Source organism: Chaetura pelagica, unplaced genomic scaffold (genome assembly GCF_000747805.2).
Source record: "Chaetura pelagica isolate M959 unplaced genomic scaffold, ChaPel_1.0 scaffold142, whole genome shotgun sequence".
In the NCBI taxonomy this organism is placed as follows: Eukaryota; Metazoa; Chordata; class Aves; order Apodiformes; family Apodidae; genus Chaetura; species Chaetura pelagica.
The window spans coordinates 5,067,296-5,085,462 of NW_009952973.1; positions in this window are offsets into that span (position 1 = coordinate 5,067,296).

Below are 18,167 nucleotides of genomic sequence, written 5' to 3' on the forward strand. Positions count from 1 at the left end.
TAGATTTTTATATTATTTTCCTTGTAGAAGGGCTGAATTTTTTTTTTTTTATTTTTTTTTTTTTTTACATCCTGTTATCTCTATTTCATAAACTCTGAAATAAGTGATTGAATGGAGTGACTTATGATTTGTTGCTGATAAAATATTGAAATCATTTGCTTTTTGCAAACTTTTACTTTGCAAGTAAAAAGACTCTTTTTTCCTAACCACACTTAAAAGGGCCTTGGGACCTAAAAAAGTCCTGTGCTTTTTGATTTGTCTACAATCACCAGTAGTCAAGATTTCATAACAGATTACTAATAAAAATTGGAGCATGTTTTTTGATCAGTTGGTGCTTCTGTGATAGTAACAGTGGGAGAGAAAATTACTTTTAGGGCCAAGATTTAGTCTTTGTGGCTAAAAAAGCAGGAAAACAGGAATGTTTTTCTGTTTGGAAAACTAGAATTTGCAGTGATTGCTTTATTTACAAAGAAGAAGAGATAACAATGTTCTGTTAGAGTTGATGTTTTCTTCCATTGAAAACTTTTTTTTAAGAGTTTTGACAAAATCATCAGGAATAATAGCTAAGCACAGGCTACAGTTATTTATTCTCACTAAGTAAGAATATTAGATGATTCCCACTAGATATTTTTCTCTCTCTTGCTAAATCATGGACAGATGATGTTAAAGGTATCAATGCTGGTTTGGTAAGGTGTGATGAACTCAGAAATTGTGAAGAAATTCCAGTACCAGATTTAAACATCTACTTGCATAATTAAACCATTACGCCTATTAGAAAGGGCCTCATTCTTGCCTTTTTCTCTGGGAGATGAAATTCAAACCATGTTTTACTGTTTCAGAGTAGTGAATATTTTATGAAAAATCCCAATAGCAACAACTTTTATTTCTTTGTGATATATAGAGGTATATTTTACCCATTTTCTCACATGCTAGCTTGACCAAAAAAAGTAAATGAACAAACAAACCCAACAAAACCAGAAAAAAAATCAAAGGCAATACCCCAAAATAACCTATCAAAATATTACCTTTACTCCTTAATCTATAAACAATGCTTCAATCAGGAGACAGTTGACAGAGCAGCAGTCATTAACCTGAGTGTGATGCTGGGTCTTTGCAATATTGGTGTATCAACCTGCTGCATTTGCTAAAACTGCAGAGATTCTGGCATAGGTCCAAGCAGTTTTTAGGCTTCAAAGTGGTGACAAGGGGATTCACTTGCCTGCTCAGTAAGATGACTGCATACCTTTCAACTGTCATTGAATGTAGCAGCTTTGACAGATGTCACAGTCAGATGCAAGCTTGTGGGGTATGTTATCTCACTTTCCCTCTCACTGCATAGAGAAAAGTAAAAATATCCAGAGGACCTCTAGAAGGCCAAAAAAAGAGTCATCACAGAGTATTATGAGTTTTGTTGGTTTTTTTTCTTGAAGCTGCAGGGTTAGGTTGTCTCTTTGATTTCAGTGAAGAAACTAGGGATTTAAAACAAATCCTCCTTAAATTTGGTGTCCTAATAAGGGAGTGCATTCATGTATGTCATCTCTAATTTAACCACAGGTGCCTTCTAGCTATCACATTGTGCTTTCAGGATAACATATAGTAGTTTAGACAGGTATATCTTCAGCAAGTTCGGCTGCAATTCTATTGAAATTTAAAAAAGAAGTGATGGATTAAAAATCCTGTGCAGACTATTTAATTTTGTTAATGAAAAACAGACACAACCCACATGGGGAAAATAAGCTTTCAGAACTGCCATATCCTTGCCTACAGCTATGGTCATAAACTGTGCAAAATGCATTCTACAGACATTGAAGGAGAGCTACTCTAATGTAAACAATATGTTTATATATGCCACTGCCAGTCAGCAAGGAATACATTTTCATAGGCTTGTCACAGATAGCAAACAAAAACCAGACATTAAGTTTTCAAATGAACTGAGGGCTCTTCCCATTAAACTCTATGTCAGAACTTATATTGACTCCTGTTCTGATCACTGACACCTTGCAATGCTAGAACACATTTCAACATTTTGTTGTTGCTCTTGCATTTTCTTCCTAATGTTTCTGCACCTTTCATTATAAACATCTAGTTTCTTTCTCTCAGTTGGCTCAGGAAAAGCACCCTGTTAATGACAGCAGTATTTTTGAGCCATTACAGCATAGTTTTCAATACTGTTCTGAACATTTTTTTCAGTTAGACTATTAGAGTTTGTGTTCTGATTGTGCTATGCCACAGAGAACTCAATTTCTTTTCCATGCAGGGTAACGAGAGAACATTAAAAAGCACCCATGAAAGCTTGCAAGTGTCATGATCAAAAAAAGGGAGAGAAAAATGACACTGATCAGTCTAATGGAGGAAGGTATGAAGCACTGAAGAGCAAAGCATAGACTTAACAAATTGGAAAGAACAAGAAAAGATGGGGAGAGGCTATGAAGTTGGAGAGGCTACCTTTAGTCCCAGGACATGAACTAACAACTGAATTTTCACTATACACCTAGACAGCATGTAAAAATATTTACATGTGAATATTTTAATATATATAAAGAACTTTACTAAGTAATAGTTAAATAAATAAATAAGTAAAGGTAAATACCTAAGTATTGACATTGAATATTTACACCAACTCACCTTTCTGTGAGAAAAGGGGAAGGAGAGAGGGTGAGTGAGACGTAGTGTGCCTCACATTTGCCATTATGAAGATGGGCAGAGAGAAGCACATTTTCAGTGATTTTTTGCAGCAGTTGTGCAAAATGGTTGTTTCATATGAGCAAAGGGGAAGCACAGCTAGAAAAGGGGCTTAGAACTGTGCCATTGGGACAGTCCAAGGGTTGACCTAGTCACATTGTCATACAAAATTTAAGAACAAGTATGATTGTGCTATTGTTTCAGGCAAAAACCTGATTTTATTATAAAAATAATGCCAGGCTAGTTGTTCTAGTAAACAGCATTTTATGGAGTATCTGCTGCTACTCTGACAGAACAGCATTAACTTCCCTGTAGATTAAAATGTAAAATTTATTGAACATAACCAACAATACACAAAAGTAGAGTCTTTCCACTTTCGGGTAATGGCTAAAAAAACCCACTGCAATGAATCACTAAATACTTTCAAGTATCAATGCTATTCTCATCTTCCCATAAAACATTTGCTTGTAGTCAGCCTTTCACAATTTGAGTTTTGGGACTGGATATGCCTTCACAGTATCAATTGTTGATCCAAGTGATTTTGGTGAATTTAATCCAAGTCTATCATCCTAAAAAAATCCTGGGCTCAGCAAGATGTACTTGCTATCTGCTAAGAAGGAAACAAATCCAGTTTCTCGTCTTTTAAATATATGCAAGTTAAGGAAAAAGCTTGTGCAATCACTTTGGTAGCTTAAGAGTTGAGAATAAAAATTAAGATGTACATTTGACAGCTTTCTTACTACAGTTAGCTATGTTTAGAATCAGAAAGACCTTAATTTGCTGCTTTAAATAACCTGTACAGTACCCACAAGGTTTGTTCTTCAGAAATTTATGAAAGGATGTTTCTTTCATTTGCAGCTAAGAGTCCTCCTGTTGTTTCTGTTGGAGTCTATTCTAGTACAAAGAACTTTTAAACAGGTTATGAAGCATTTCTTCACTGAAAGGGTTGTCAAGGATTGGAATAGTTTGCCAGGGAAGTGGTGGAGTCACCATCTCTGGAGGCATTTAAATTGCATGTGGACCTGGTGCTTAGGGACATAATTTAGTGAGGAACTTGTGGTGTTAGGTGTAAGGCTGGACTGGATGATCTTGGAGGTCTCTCCCAGCCAAAGACATTCTGTGATTCTCTGATAAAACCTTGTAAGAATTCCAAATATTGAACTGCATTTCCTTGGAGATATGCAAAAGTGATCTGAATGTGGTCCTCTCTAGGCCCACCACCCCACTCTAGGTGGCCCCACTTGAGTGAAAAGCTTGGGATTGGATAAGATGACCTCCAGAGGTCCTCTTCAACTTGAATTGTTTTGTGATTCCTTGATTCTTAATTGCATGAAAATGCTTGTGGTGCATACTTAGATGTTAGAAGATAATAATAGTTTTGCTTAAATATTAAAACATGTCACCTGAAGTCTCATGAAGGTCTAATCTGCACTCCAAAAGGCTGCAAGATCCCAGAGCACTGTTTCTACCTATGTTCTGCTGCTGAGCGGAGCTCATTAAGGGTAGATAATATCCCCATCTACTCAAGAGCGATCCAGAAACATTGCATGAGTATCTTGATTGCTTCTACTAAGATGCCTGACCAAGAATTTAATTAAATAACATCAACCTTTAATAATTTCAGGATTATGAAGTACAGTGTATACCACAGAGAGAAACCTACAGATTAAAAATAAAGAAAACATTTTCTGGCCAATATCACCAATTAAATTTATTAAATGGATGGTGATGGTTAATTGTAGTATCTTATGTGCAACCGAATGGAAACAGAGATTACACAGAATAGCTACTAGCACGAGACTATTTCTAGTTCTTTCCAGGGACAGTTTTAGTATTGATCAATATTAAAACCTCCTCAGTTTGAGTCAGTTTCACTTACGAATTTGAAGAAGTCAGATATCCATGTTCTGTGTTCCTGGACAGCAAATGACGCATTCCTAGTAAAGCAAGAAAAGTTTAGTATTCTAATGCATAGATAAATTGATGTAACTTATGTTACTATAGCTTAATGACAGAAAAATATGGGGCTAATCAAGCATGTGCTGTTGAAAAGCAGACAAAAATACTGTTGCTTTTCTTCTCTTCACCAAGGAGGACACAGTATATTCTGACTTCACAGAATAACTAAACTAAATTTTGAATAATGCATGAAATAAATAAAAGAATTAACTGTGGCAGACAGCATCGTGCTTTCATATTTAGGAGAGTGGTGTCTGCTAGTTGTGAAAAATACAATCAGATAGTGTAAACAAAGTCCAAGAAAGCTCAAACATCTTCACATTAAAACCAAAATAAAAATTATCCTCATCATAATATTTTCTGGTTTCTTTGCTTTCCTTAGGAAATCAATAACCTGGAATCACTGACAAACAGAAAATCCTCCTTCTTATGGAGACTGTAGCTGCCTCGTTTAACCTGCAAAATAAAATGCAAAATCTACTGTTGGGGATATATATATCATTATGATGAGAGATAAAGGTGAAGAGAAGATAATGTGGAACACCATGTAATTTTCTGGGGACTTTTGAATCCTTTTTGTAAAACAAACCAAAATGAAACAAACACCAAAATGGAACAACTTCCTCCCCCACAAAATGCACCACAATTTTTTTTTCCCCTAGAATAAGTCCTTATTATATAGCATCCTCCAGAATTTTCACACACTTTTGAATTCCTCTGAACTTCCTTGTAAACTCTATTATATAAGTTTCTAATATTTCTCAAAAATAAGTATTTTCTAAGCAAATGAAAACAGATTCGATACCGGATGGAAGGGAAATTATTTTGCATCTGATTTTGGAAGTAGTCATATTTCAAGATAGCCCATAATGCATTTCAAGATCTTGGCTTCCCTAACTGACATGTGTGCCCTATTTAAATTAATGCCAAATGCATAGACATAGACAAGGGTCTAAGACAATGTAAATCAACATACATCAAATGAACCAAATTGATCAGAGCTGATGAGAATACAAACTAGTTGAGGTAATCTTAACTCTCATCCCATTTTTAACCTGAAAATAAGCATTTCAGATTATCTGATTTTGCACTGAAAACTCGTGTATCTAACCACTTTCTTTTTTTCTAGCGTATTCATTATAGGTAACTACAGTCAGTATAACTTCAGAATTCTTCCAATTATGTAGAAAAATGTGCTGCTGTTATAATTGCTAAGTGTATTTTATCTTTCACTGCTCTTAAGTGGAACCATTTTTTTTATGACAGTTCAGGATAATCATGTCTTAAACCTTTCTGAAGTAAACTTGAATCTGAATAAAGGATTCCTATGTTCAAAAGCATGTGCCCTTCCCATACTCAGATTGAGAGGTTTAGATTTAATGTACTTATTAGGTTTGAGAGGGTCAGGGATGAAAACACAGATACTGAGCTAATGCTGGCAGTTTAAATTCTGCATCTGTTGGCTTGTACATACTGCAAATTAACTCTGATAGATTATACCAATTTATAATTCTAAAGTGAAGCCATGGGTATCTTTTCCTTTTGCATTTTAGTATGTGTCTGCAATGATGCAGTTTTGCCATTCCCTTTACATTGCTAATGTAGCAGAATCTTTTTCACTGTAATTGTCACTCTGTGCATTAGGATTTGGGGAAAGGCCATTCATTGTCTGTATCCTTTATACCTCTCACCACAGTTATTACATACTTTGATCCTGCAAGTCCAGGCACAATGTGAAAAAAAGGCATGGAGAGTTATTTTTTTAGTTTAACAGAAAGTCATAGAAAAAAACCTGGCAAGTACCTCAGGAAGTCAATTAATCTGCCCATCCCAAAGACTGCAAGGATATACAAAGGACTCCATGCAGAGAAGCATATGGTTAAAATTCTATGAGCCACATTCTTAGGACACATTTATGACAGCGTTTCTAATGCATGATTATGCTTTTTAGTTGTGGTTATACTGTCTTATCAAAGAGCACAAGATCAAACCTTTAAGAGTAAAGATTAATGCATGTGAAACAACTCACTATTGCCTGATTTGTATTTTTTCTTATTATTTATTTTTCAAAAAGTTCTCCCAGCACAGCATTTTGTGTAATATTAAAAACTATTTGTTTCTCTGGTCTACAGATCTTTTTTCTGGCTAGATTTAATTAAATTTTTCAAGAAGGTACAATAATGTTTTAACAATCTTACACAATTCTGTATTTTCAATGTAAAGAAAAATGTTTCAAGTATGGGGAGGATTTTGAGGCTTTTAAAATTTTTGTTTCTATGGCGTTTGTTTAATAAGAACACAATTTAAAATAAAATACTGGAATTTTTCTTACTATGTTTATACCCATTTATCAGTAATTATTTAAGCTTACACCAGTGTAAAATACTGTTTTTAAGTTAGTTTAGGATTATTAAGTATCAGCAGGTCTTTCAAATTTTAGTTCTTGATTAATTAGAACCATAGAAATGTCTTAAAGAAATATATGTCTTGAATACCATAAAGTTGACCACTAAAAAAAATAATTAATTACTTCTGTCGCATCAGAATTTATGATGAAATTAAGTGAAGTTTACATATTTATTGCTATGTGATTTCATTACATATCATGGAATTTTGTGACATTTTAAAGTAAATTATTTACACTTCTCTCTACTCTCCAGTCTGTACAGTTCTGATTAGGGGTCATTTGAATTAACATCTGTATATATTCAGAACAGAAGATGTGAATTTGAGATAATTTTGCATAAGCTTGTAGTCTGGAAATTCCATTAAAATGTTGACAATAATATAAAACAAGAACATCTGAAGTAAAAATAAGCTGAAACAGATTTAATCATGGTATGCTGTATAGAATAGAATAGAATAGCCTCCACCTATATTCTATATTATAATGGAACTGAGAGCATTTAAAAACAATGATCACTCTTGCCAATGTTAGCAGTTGTGTTAAGCAGAATTATGAAATATTTACTTAAAACAGAACTTTTGTGGTAATAATATATTATATGATTATAACATCTTAGTTACTAACATGTAGTAGTTCTAAATAAGACTTATATTGGAATTAATGTATTCTTCCAAAAATAAAAGCACATGTACAAAAAATCATTCTGCAATAAGTGATATTATAACATAAAAATAATATAAAGGGTAATTAGATGCATGTTGCAATAAAAATGAATGTTATATTAAAATTATTCCCTATATTTAGCTTACATATAAATACAAATGTTTCTGTAGTAATGATAGTATTGCAGTTACTAGTAAGGAGGAAAAATAATAGTTGGAACAAGTAACAATTACAAAGGTAATGTGGTGGCACACCACCATATAAGCATTCAACATAACATTCAAACAAAAGAACATTCAGCATTTCTTGTTTTCACAAACATTTTTAAAATAGGTATAAATGGAAACGAACATTAACAATGGTTGTATTAAAGACCACCTGATGGCTTATTACACTCCTGTATAGTTCGCAGTAAGAAATACAACAGAAAAAATGTTTTGTATCATGTTTGCTGAACATTATACAACTCGGTGTTATATAAAGCCTTCCACTCAACCACTTTCAAATCTCTAGAATAGTCTTTCCATGAAACTACGTGAGAAAAAATGGGTTCAAATTTCAACAAGGAATTAACCCTTCATGACTGTTAGTGGTTTTATGTGCAAAGTTGGCAAATAGAGTGAGCTTTAATAGTCTGAACATGGTACCCATTGTTGTGGAGAATAACTGATGTTTCCAATTATTAAATTACTATCTTGCTTTACTAGTTTTTTATTAATTTTAGCTTTGTGCTTCTTTCAGAAAAGACATAAGAGAGAGAAAAAACAGGATAAGATTGTGGGAAAAGAGGGATCTGTTTTATTGATTATGCGGATGTACATATGTGTACCTGTGTGTGTACAGACATACTTTTATTCCTGGTATTTATAAAATGCAGTGGAGATGGGAAGGTGAAAGTTTTGAAACAAGTAAAATTTCCAGAAATGGTTAATAATTTTCCCTTAGCACTAAAGCACATTAAAGCAGATTCATAACTGCAGCAGGTGTTATTTAAAAACAAAAATGGAAAGATGCTATACTGCCATTAAGATTTCTCTGTGTTTTTAACATTTTTGAAGATTGATACACGGTTAGATACTAAAAGTAGAATAAATACACAATCTGTCATCTTCTGGACTATGTAATAGATTTAAACATATTGCATAAATCCAAAATTGATCCCCATCTGCACTGTCAGCCACTAATAGTTGCATGAGCACAACCACAGCCCTGGATGTGAAGTTCTACATCAAGTTTATCGCTTATATAATTTCCCAAGACAAGAGATTAGAGTAAATGCTGGGTTTCATGCCTTAATTGCATCCATACATGGTTTATCACTGAAACCTGACAGAGGAAATCTAAGTACTGAAGGTTAAGTTTGAAAGGTAATGTCATTATTCACAATGCTTAAAATGAACGCTGTTCACAATGACTTGGTATCCATGGACACAAATGACTCTCCTGAAAATTATCTGGAAAATGGAAGTTTAAATTTTTTTCAATGTGTTATTTGTTCATTGGGAGTTAAAGATATATCTCCTAAAAACTGCTGTTTCATATACATATGTCTGTGAATGGGTCACATGCATAAATAAATGATTTAATATATTTGTTGATGTACTGTGCTATTTCAGTAATTTTGCAATAATAAGGAGTATTAATGGGCTGCTACCTGCCAGTCTAAAGTTAACATCTTTAATAAAATGATAATGTCTTTAGATGGATTTTTAAAATAAACATTTTGAGATTAAGAGTAAGAAATATATAAGTATTGTTGATGAAAAGCTACAGCTGTGCAAAATTATTACTTTGGCAGATGTGAGCTGATTATTAAGTTGATCATTATTTTATATGCTGATAAGAAATTGACAAATATTTTTAGGTGTGATTTATTGTCAAGTCCAGTGTTGAAGATATGCAAATGGATATCAGTTCAAATGTAGCCTCCAGATTCCTGTACCAGAATTTGATCTAAAATATCTATTTGTTCATGTATGTTCTGAAGAAATGTGGCTTAATTTATATCCAAATTGCACTAGTCAAGACATTTCTTACATTTTAAAAAGACAGGTTTTGAAAGTTATGGTTATTATGACAGTGATTGGGTAATATCACCAGAATAGATAAGATGGGTGAACAGTGGCAACTGTCAGTATTTTCTAAAATTCTTATTGCCTGAACTTCCTTAAAAACTCAGTTTTACAGAGATAAAGTTAACGAGTATGTTTGGAAATAAATGCATACTAGAGGAATTCTTTCAACTTTAATTTTAAGGAAATAATGCTGACATTTGATATAAGGTATAGGCAGCATTTTCCCCCGATTCATTTGAAACCCCACTGTTGATTTTCAAAAAAATTACCTTGTAGTTCTGGCTTAAACTGACAAAAATAATAATAATAATGAAAAAAAATAAAATCAATCTACCTTTGCACTTTCAGTTCTGCAAGCTGAATATGAAAGGAATTTCAGCAATAAATAGAACAGAAAGCAGTTATTTTTATATTATCCCCCCTACATGTAATCACAAAGCACTTTACATAGGGTTAACCAGAAGCTGCAGAGTACATTTACTTTTTAAGATAAGATTTAAATCAGAAACTGATTCAATTCATATGTGAACATTAGAAACAGAATTTTGTATTCACTGGCCATCACTTGTCTATAGGACCTTATGCTTAAAATAATTTAGATGGAATAAAAATGATTTTTTAGAGACCTAAAAGAAAAAAAAGAATGAAATTTCATGGAGGGCAGAGTAGGAAAATATCTACTCATACATATGTGCATAGGTTTGTAACCACTCATTGCAAATGTACTTTTGCAACTGGGACCCATTTTTGTATGAAAATAAAACAGCTTAAAGCAATAATGAATCCAACAAGTAATGGCCAAGTCTTTGCAGATGATAAAACCTATTGCTTCAGGCACAAACTTGAACTCTTAGAGGAAAAGAGATTAGTCTGTTGTGGATTTTTTTTTTTTTCCTGCAATACATGAGGACAACAGGAAAAGCAAGGACTGTACCTATTTTATGACAAACTCCAATGTACTTGCTTAATGGAGCATAATGGAGTGTGAGGAACTGCGTCTCTGCTGAGAAAAAAAAATAATAAAAAAATTTAAAAGGATTCTAAGTAGCTTCAGAGGCATGATTTATGAAACAATAAAAAATCAATCCAGAACAAAAAAACTCCACAAAACAAAACATGCAAAAAAACCAAAACAACAAAACCCAAATACTTCTGGAAATAACTATACCAGAATCTGGGTTAAGAAGAAAGGAAAAATACTTTCAACTATGAATTATGACAGCTTTGTACTTGACAAAGGAGTAAATGTGTATGTAATATTATTGTTTGATTCCTTCATAATTGTACAAAGATTATTAATGGACTGGAGCATCTCTTGTACAAGGAGAGGCTGAAATCTGGGAACGTTTACCATGAAGAAGATAAGGATCAGGGAGATCTTTTAAAAGTGTACAAATGCCTGATAGGGGGAGCACAGAAGACAGAGCCAGACTCTTTTCAGTGATGTCCCCACGAAGGGATGAGAGGAACAAGCTGAAATAGAGGAAATTTCATATTAACAAAAGAAAATCATAATTTTCTGTAAGGGTGATTGAACAATGGAACAGGTCACCAAGGCTTTTTGTGGAGTCTGCATCCTTGGAACTATTCAAAACCTGACTGGACATGGCCCTGAGCAACCTGCCTTTGATCAGGTTGACTTTCTTCTGAGAGGGCTGGACTGAAAAATCTTCTTTCCAACAACAGTGATGCTGTGACACATTTTTACATTACTGTGAACGAATAAGCATTCTAAAGAAGAAATTGTTCTGGCAGGAAGATGTAGAATTGAGTAGCTTCCATTTGTCATACATGCCAGTTAGATGAGTTGTTTTCGTTCTTTGTTCCTCTCTCTTGAAAATGGTGCTGCCCTGCCAGTGACTGCAATGGCAATGAATTTGTCTGACGTGTTTTAATTTACTCTGGCAGTAAGCATCCACAAAATATTGTACTCTCTGCACAGTAAACTGTGTGTTTCAGTTGGGAGCTTTTGCATAGCCAAAACATGATGGGCTAAGTCAGCAAAAGCTCTCAGACTGTCAACAAACATAAGCTATACAGGAGATCTTAGTGTTCTGCTGGCCACAATCCTCCTATGACCAAACTTTAATTGACTAACATGAAGGAGAATCACAGAGTCGTCATGGTTGGAAAAGACCTCTGAGATCACCAATTCCAACCATCAACACAAAAAAATCCCAAAGAAACACAACCAACCGCACACCACAACCAATATGATATGTAAACTACGATGTAAGAATGCTTTTTAACTACCTAAAGTTGACTTTGTTTTCAATGTTTATGCACTCAATTTTTATCACTGTTCAGTCTTAACTCAAGAACACATTTGCATTCAGGAAAGCTTTTTCAAGTATCTGAATAAACTTGGTTTTATCACAGCAGAAAAATAAGTTATATGATACAGAGAAGATGGGCTAGCAGATCTAGATTTTTATGTATGTACCTGAATAGCTGGATAAGCTATATTTCTTCACATAACAATTGGCCTGGTATATGTCTAAAGGACTTACCTTTTCCATTATTTTGCATGTTAGTGTGTGGCCTCAGAGTGTTTTATATCACAGAGGAGTGCACATATAAAAGGCATGTCTAAAATTCAAGGTAATGTTTAGTAGAAAAGTCACTAGCACCCTATTGAAGGTAACAAGGCCATGACATTGCCCCCAGCACATGTTGATTCTGTTTCATTTTTAGAACAGTAGCTGGTACAAGTCAGCTAATACTAGCACTAGCAAACAATTCTTGTGTCCTAGCATAGGAGATAGCTTGGGCATGGAGTGGCACGACTGAGCAGTACAGCCAAAGCCAAGTAATTTTCTACACTTCTTTTCTCTCCCACACACAGGTCTCAGTATGGCTGCCCCACCATGCAGTGCTCCAGCCATGCCTTCACCACTCTGGACACACACCATGGTGTCCTGTTATGAAAAAAAACTACTCCTGAGAAATACGGAACTTCACCCTTTTAATTTTTCTCATCTTGCTCCAGGGATCTGGCACTAATGGCAAAGGGCATGGGCAGAGAGTGCAGTCCTGACCTTAATTTGAAGAAAGCTGTCTCAGGAGCATTGGCAATTTGATCCAGTGTATGTCCTTTGACATTTACATGGAGGTGACCTAGTACATGACAATGGAGAGCTACAGTTCCATGGTTATACTCAAGAGGCTTGAAATGGTCAGCTCAAAGGCCAGGCCCTGACATGGCTGATCCTGTGTAACTTTTTGCACTTCCTCCCTGCAACTACCATCACTCTTGCTGTTGAGCCTGGCAGTGGTATTGGCCTGCAAGCCCAAATCTGGCAAGAAAAAAATGCTTTTTAAGCAGGCTTCCTGGGAAATGGTCTAAAGCAAAAAGATAAGGATACCTGCAAGCTCTTGTGACTAAATATTTTAAAGACAAACTTAATTCTGATGCAGTTTAAATTTTAGCATGGGAATTGTACGAAAGATATTTTTTATTTATTATTGCTTAGATTATGGCTGCCAGAGGATGGAAGAGCTACTTTTACCTGAAAAAGCAAAAAATTCCTTTTATATTTTACATGAATCATGTAAGAAGACTTAATAACTACAAAGAAAATGATGTATGCTGGCTATGACCCAGGTAGGATATTCTCCATTAATTTTTTAAAAAACATGTTAAAATAGATCCTTTTTCAGTCAGTTTTACGTCATATAACTGTGCTGAGCATCCTATAAGTGCCCGTTCATTACATTTACTGTAAATGGTTTCATGTAACTAATTTACAGCAAATGGTCTCAAAAAAATCGATACCAAATTTCAGAATTTAAGAAGCCATTGGATATGTAGAAGCAAAGCTTTCATATTAATTAGAGATAGGTCTTACTTTTCCCTTGCATGTACAAAAAAATGCAACAAAACACACCAAAAAAACCCCACCACAAATCTTAATAATTATAACTAATTATTAGTTATTTGCTAAAATATAATGTACTGTTCTAGCACTGCTGCTGTCACTGATGTTCTTACAAGACAGTGAGGTCTGGTGCATAGGATTTTGAGTCTTTTGTTCTGCTTATTCAGCAACTTATACTGAGAACAGAATCAAGAGCAAGTGTAAGTGATTTATTTATTTTTTTTTATAAGTATAGCTAAAATATTTCTTTAGTGTGCAAACAAGCACATATGGCCATGGCAGGGAAGTTACATCTTATAACTATATTGCTTACGGGGAGTCACTCACTAACACTGCAGCAGTTTGCAATGTTTTTAAAAAAAGAAGATTATATTGCTTCTTTTCTCAGTTTTGTGCATTTAAAGAATATTTTGGAGTATTCTCTTCCTCTTCTCTGTGCTTGAAGCATTCCTAGTACTAGTAGCCCCAGTTATTTTGGTAACACCTAAATGAGTTTGCGCGCTAGACCTCTGCTGTGTGCACTGTACGGGATTTTGGATACATACAAACTAGCATTTCTCTGGCCTTGGATTTGAGCTATAGCACATTGGCGTGGATGTTCCACAGCAGACATAATGGCTAAGATTGCCCAAGGTTTGCCTCTCTTTCTCTGCCAGTGATCTTCAGTGACAGCTGAGGAAGCCTCTGTTGTGCAGGCACCCACAAAGCAGAGTAGTCACTCAAAATGAGATTTATTCTAACCAAAATTAGTCAGCTCTCCAACAAACTGAACTGTAAGTTTCAATGTCAGGTGTGAATTATACTACACAACTCACTAATGAATTTCTAAGTTTACACAGACAATCCCTTAGAAGGATGACCCAAAATGTGCACTGTCACTTACCTGTAGGTTGAGGACTGTCAATCCCAGGGAAGTTACCTCACATGGCATCCAGATCCAAGGGGGAGAGTCCCCAGCTGCAGACCAACTGCTCTGAGGAGGACAGACTCAAATCAGATCTCTGGCAGGTCTCTGTTTATATCCTACTCAAGTCTGACCTATGGTCAATTCTAGTTAGCTGGGGGCCTCATGTTCTGGGGACTGAGTGCCTGGGAACAGTCACTATAAGTGCATGAAGAAGGCAAAGTAAGTGCACGAAGAAAAGGTAATCAGGCTTCAACAGCCTTTTCAGCAGTTTCAAGAGAGCTCCACTGTGTCAGGTTGTCAGAAATCTCTGGACTTTGTCAGGTCTTTTGCAAGCCCCAGACTTTGGCAGGACTTTAGCAGGGTGGTAGAATGTACCACAGTCTTGCATTCTCCTGGAAGGCTTTCAGATTAGTCAAGCATGCCTTCCCCTTGGTGAATCCTGATAACCTTCTTTTCCTCAACATGCTTTGACATAGTGCCAAGAACAAGACATTCCATCACCTTTCCAGGGATGGAGGTGAGGCTGACTGGCCTGTAGTTATCCAAATCCTCCTTTTTGCCCTTTTTGAAGACTAGAGGGAGACTGATTTTCCTCCAGTACTTAGACACTTCTCCTGTTCTCCAGGACTTATTAAGATGATGGGGACAGTGGTCTAGCAATAACTTCTGCCAGTTCCTTCAGCACTCACTTCAAGTGCACTCCATCAGGGACCAGGGATTTATGGATGTCCAGTTTACTTAATTGATCTCTAACTCAATCCTCTTCAATTGAGGTCCTTTGTCCTGACTTCCTCTGTGGTCTCAAAGGTCTGGAGCTCCTGAGGGCCTGCCCTAGCAGTAAAGGCCAAGGCAAAGAAGTCCTTCAGTGACTCCACCTTCTCTCTATCCTCTGTCACCAGGGCACCCACTTGATTCAGCAGTGGGCCCATAGTTACTCTTGTCTTCCTTTTGCCACTTTTCCAGGGCAAGGACACACACATACAACACCTTTTTAAAACACATTAGTATGGGTTAAAATCTGATTCTTTCTTTCTTCAGTTGGGCTAAGAATCTACCAATAAATTGCTTACATGTTATTTTTCAAGGGAAAAATCCTACACTGTACACAACATAATTTCCTGAGAAAAAGCATAACTGCAGGGAGGAAGGAGAGAAATAAATGGATGTACAATTATCTATGACCAATAATTATTCAATTACATAGTTATCAGTTTTGTACCTGTCACACAACTAGCTTTTGAATCACTGGCATTTTGCAATGGGGGAAAAGGGAAGAATGTATTAGGAAGCTAAGAATTATATTCAGTCCTTAGACACAGAGATTGCATGATATACTGGATATGGTAAACAACATTTTAAGCTAAGCTCTTTTGTTTAGCACTAAGAATACCTGTAAAGAGGGGAGAAGGGCTCTTGTCTGTAATTTTGTATCTGTGGTGTCAACCTTAACTATCATTTTATAAATATGTATTCACCCATACACATACACTGTACAAAGTATGTATTAAAGGAAAAAAAGACTTTCAGTTGACTTGCAACCATAAAGATGAATAGCCATTTAACTTGCTTAATGATAGGGACTTCCTTTCACACCAAAGATCTTTGCTTCTACAGTATGTTTTGAGTGCTTTTTAAATTACAATACCAGCTCTTGCAGAAACAAACTGTAGCATCTTGTGTATTATAAGGAGAGTCAGCTTTCTCATCTTTACCTTTAGACACTAATAAAATAAAAATTCAACGTAAGCTTTAGTCTGAAAAGGGCTCAGATATCTCACTGCTTGGAAAGCTACTAGATATTTGGTAACAGGGGCCTCCAACACAATCTTGAAGGCTTGAAAGGAAAAAATTTCTTCCACTCACCATTTCAGAAGCTACATTATGTATTAAGATTAGATCCAAGAAGTAGTTGAGTAGCTGCCAATACTTCTGAAGCCGTCATCAAGCTGCAAGAATTGATTCAGACATTGTTATATTTAATATTTTGAACTGGCCAACGATTCTCCTAAAAAGCAACTGACATTTGTTGCCAGAAGCGGTTGTTCCCAGCTGTGTATAAGCTTCCTAGGAATCAGATACAGACAAAACCAACTCTATGCTAAAAAAGAAAAAAAAAAAGTTAGCCAACTAAATCCTTTACAGAATCTGCACTGGGTATCTAGTTCCTACTAAAATCAATGAGTCAGAAAGAAAAGCTGAGGTGTACCCCTTGTAAGGATAGTAAAAATGAGACATTAACGTATAAAGAACCACTTCTACCTCTGTAGTAACAATACTCCCAATTTTTTCTTTGAACTTCAAAAGCAAAGAAAATGAAATATAGAAGAATGGTTAACTTATTGCTTACTCTTATGAAATATGTCAGATATTAAGCAAATTGAGAATTTTGTGTAGCAACTCCAGTTAAGCAATTTCTTTTTTACCATAAGAGTGAATATATTCTTAAAAGAGCAGTTTATCATCTCAAGGCCACCGTGTGAAAGCACATATTATGCAAGCATGCATCTGTGAAAGCACAGTATTGTCATTGTCGCCAGTGGAAACACAGCTGACCCTTTGCTAGTGTAGCATCTATTATGCAGATCCCAATTATCTTTCTGTAGACTTGATTAGGCTTTCTATTTCAAATAATAGCAATAAAAAACTTAACTTTCACATGTGAAAACCCTTAATTAATCAGCCTTTTTTTTTTAATAAGTAATTTGCTGCTTACGTAAGTATTTACAGACTAAAAAGCAATGTTTTGTTTGATGGTGTTATTTCATTCTTTATGGAGGACCATTACCCTGAGTCATGCAGTATTAATTTTGATGTGCATGAATGCAACATTTTAAAAAATTATGTAACAACAAAAATAATTTGTACTCTATGCCCCATTCGAATTGTCAGGGTATCAAAATGTAACCAGTGAATGGAAAAAAAACACCACCACAAACAAAAAGCATTAATGAGAATAGTTTAACAAGCAACTGAGAGTCATTGTTCTCATTCATGTATCAGTTTGTATTACTCAACCAGCATCCTGAAAAGGCGTACCAGTGTAAACTAAGGAATAACATAAGAGTAATGGGAAAAGTGCATGTATTCCGAGGAAACTGAAAAATAAAGTATGTATGTAGGCTAGGAGATATAAGAAGGCTAATTTTTCTAGATTAAATCTATTGGAGATGACTGACTAATACAGTATTGCATAAGCGATTACTACTTTATCTATAGACATAAGAGATATGAAAGAAACAGCCCCAGCAATATTTAAGCAATTGAAAGATAGCATTTGAAATTAACTACATTACAATAGTCTACTAAACCTTCTCTAGATGCAAAATAAATGTACTTTCTTAAAAATGGGAAGTGAAACGATTAGGAAAGAAAACAACCATATAGTTGCATTGTCCATTTTAACAGAAACTTGAATTAAGTTGGTATCTCCATAGGGGACCTCGGAAATTAGAAAGTTTTTGTACAGCTCTGTACAATCATGTAATTAATTTGACACTTCTGGAGACTGCTGAAGACCTTCACTTGCTTGTCTCATTGTCATCATGTCAAGGAAAATGTTGTCTAGAAAACTTCCTGGAGTACAATATATGTAGAGG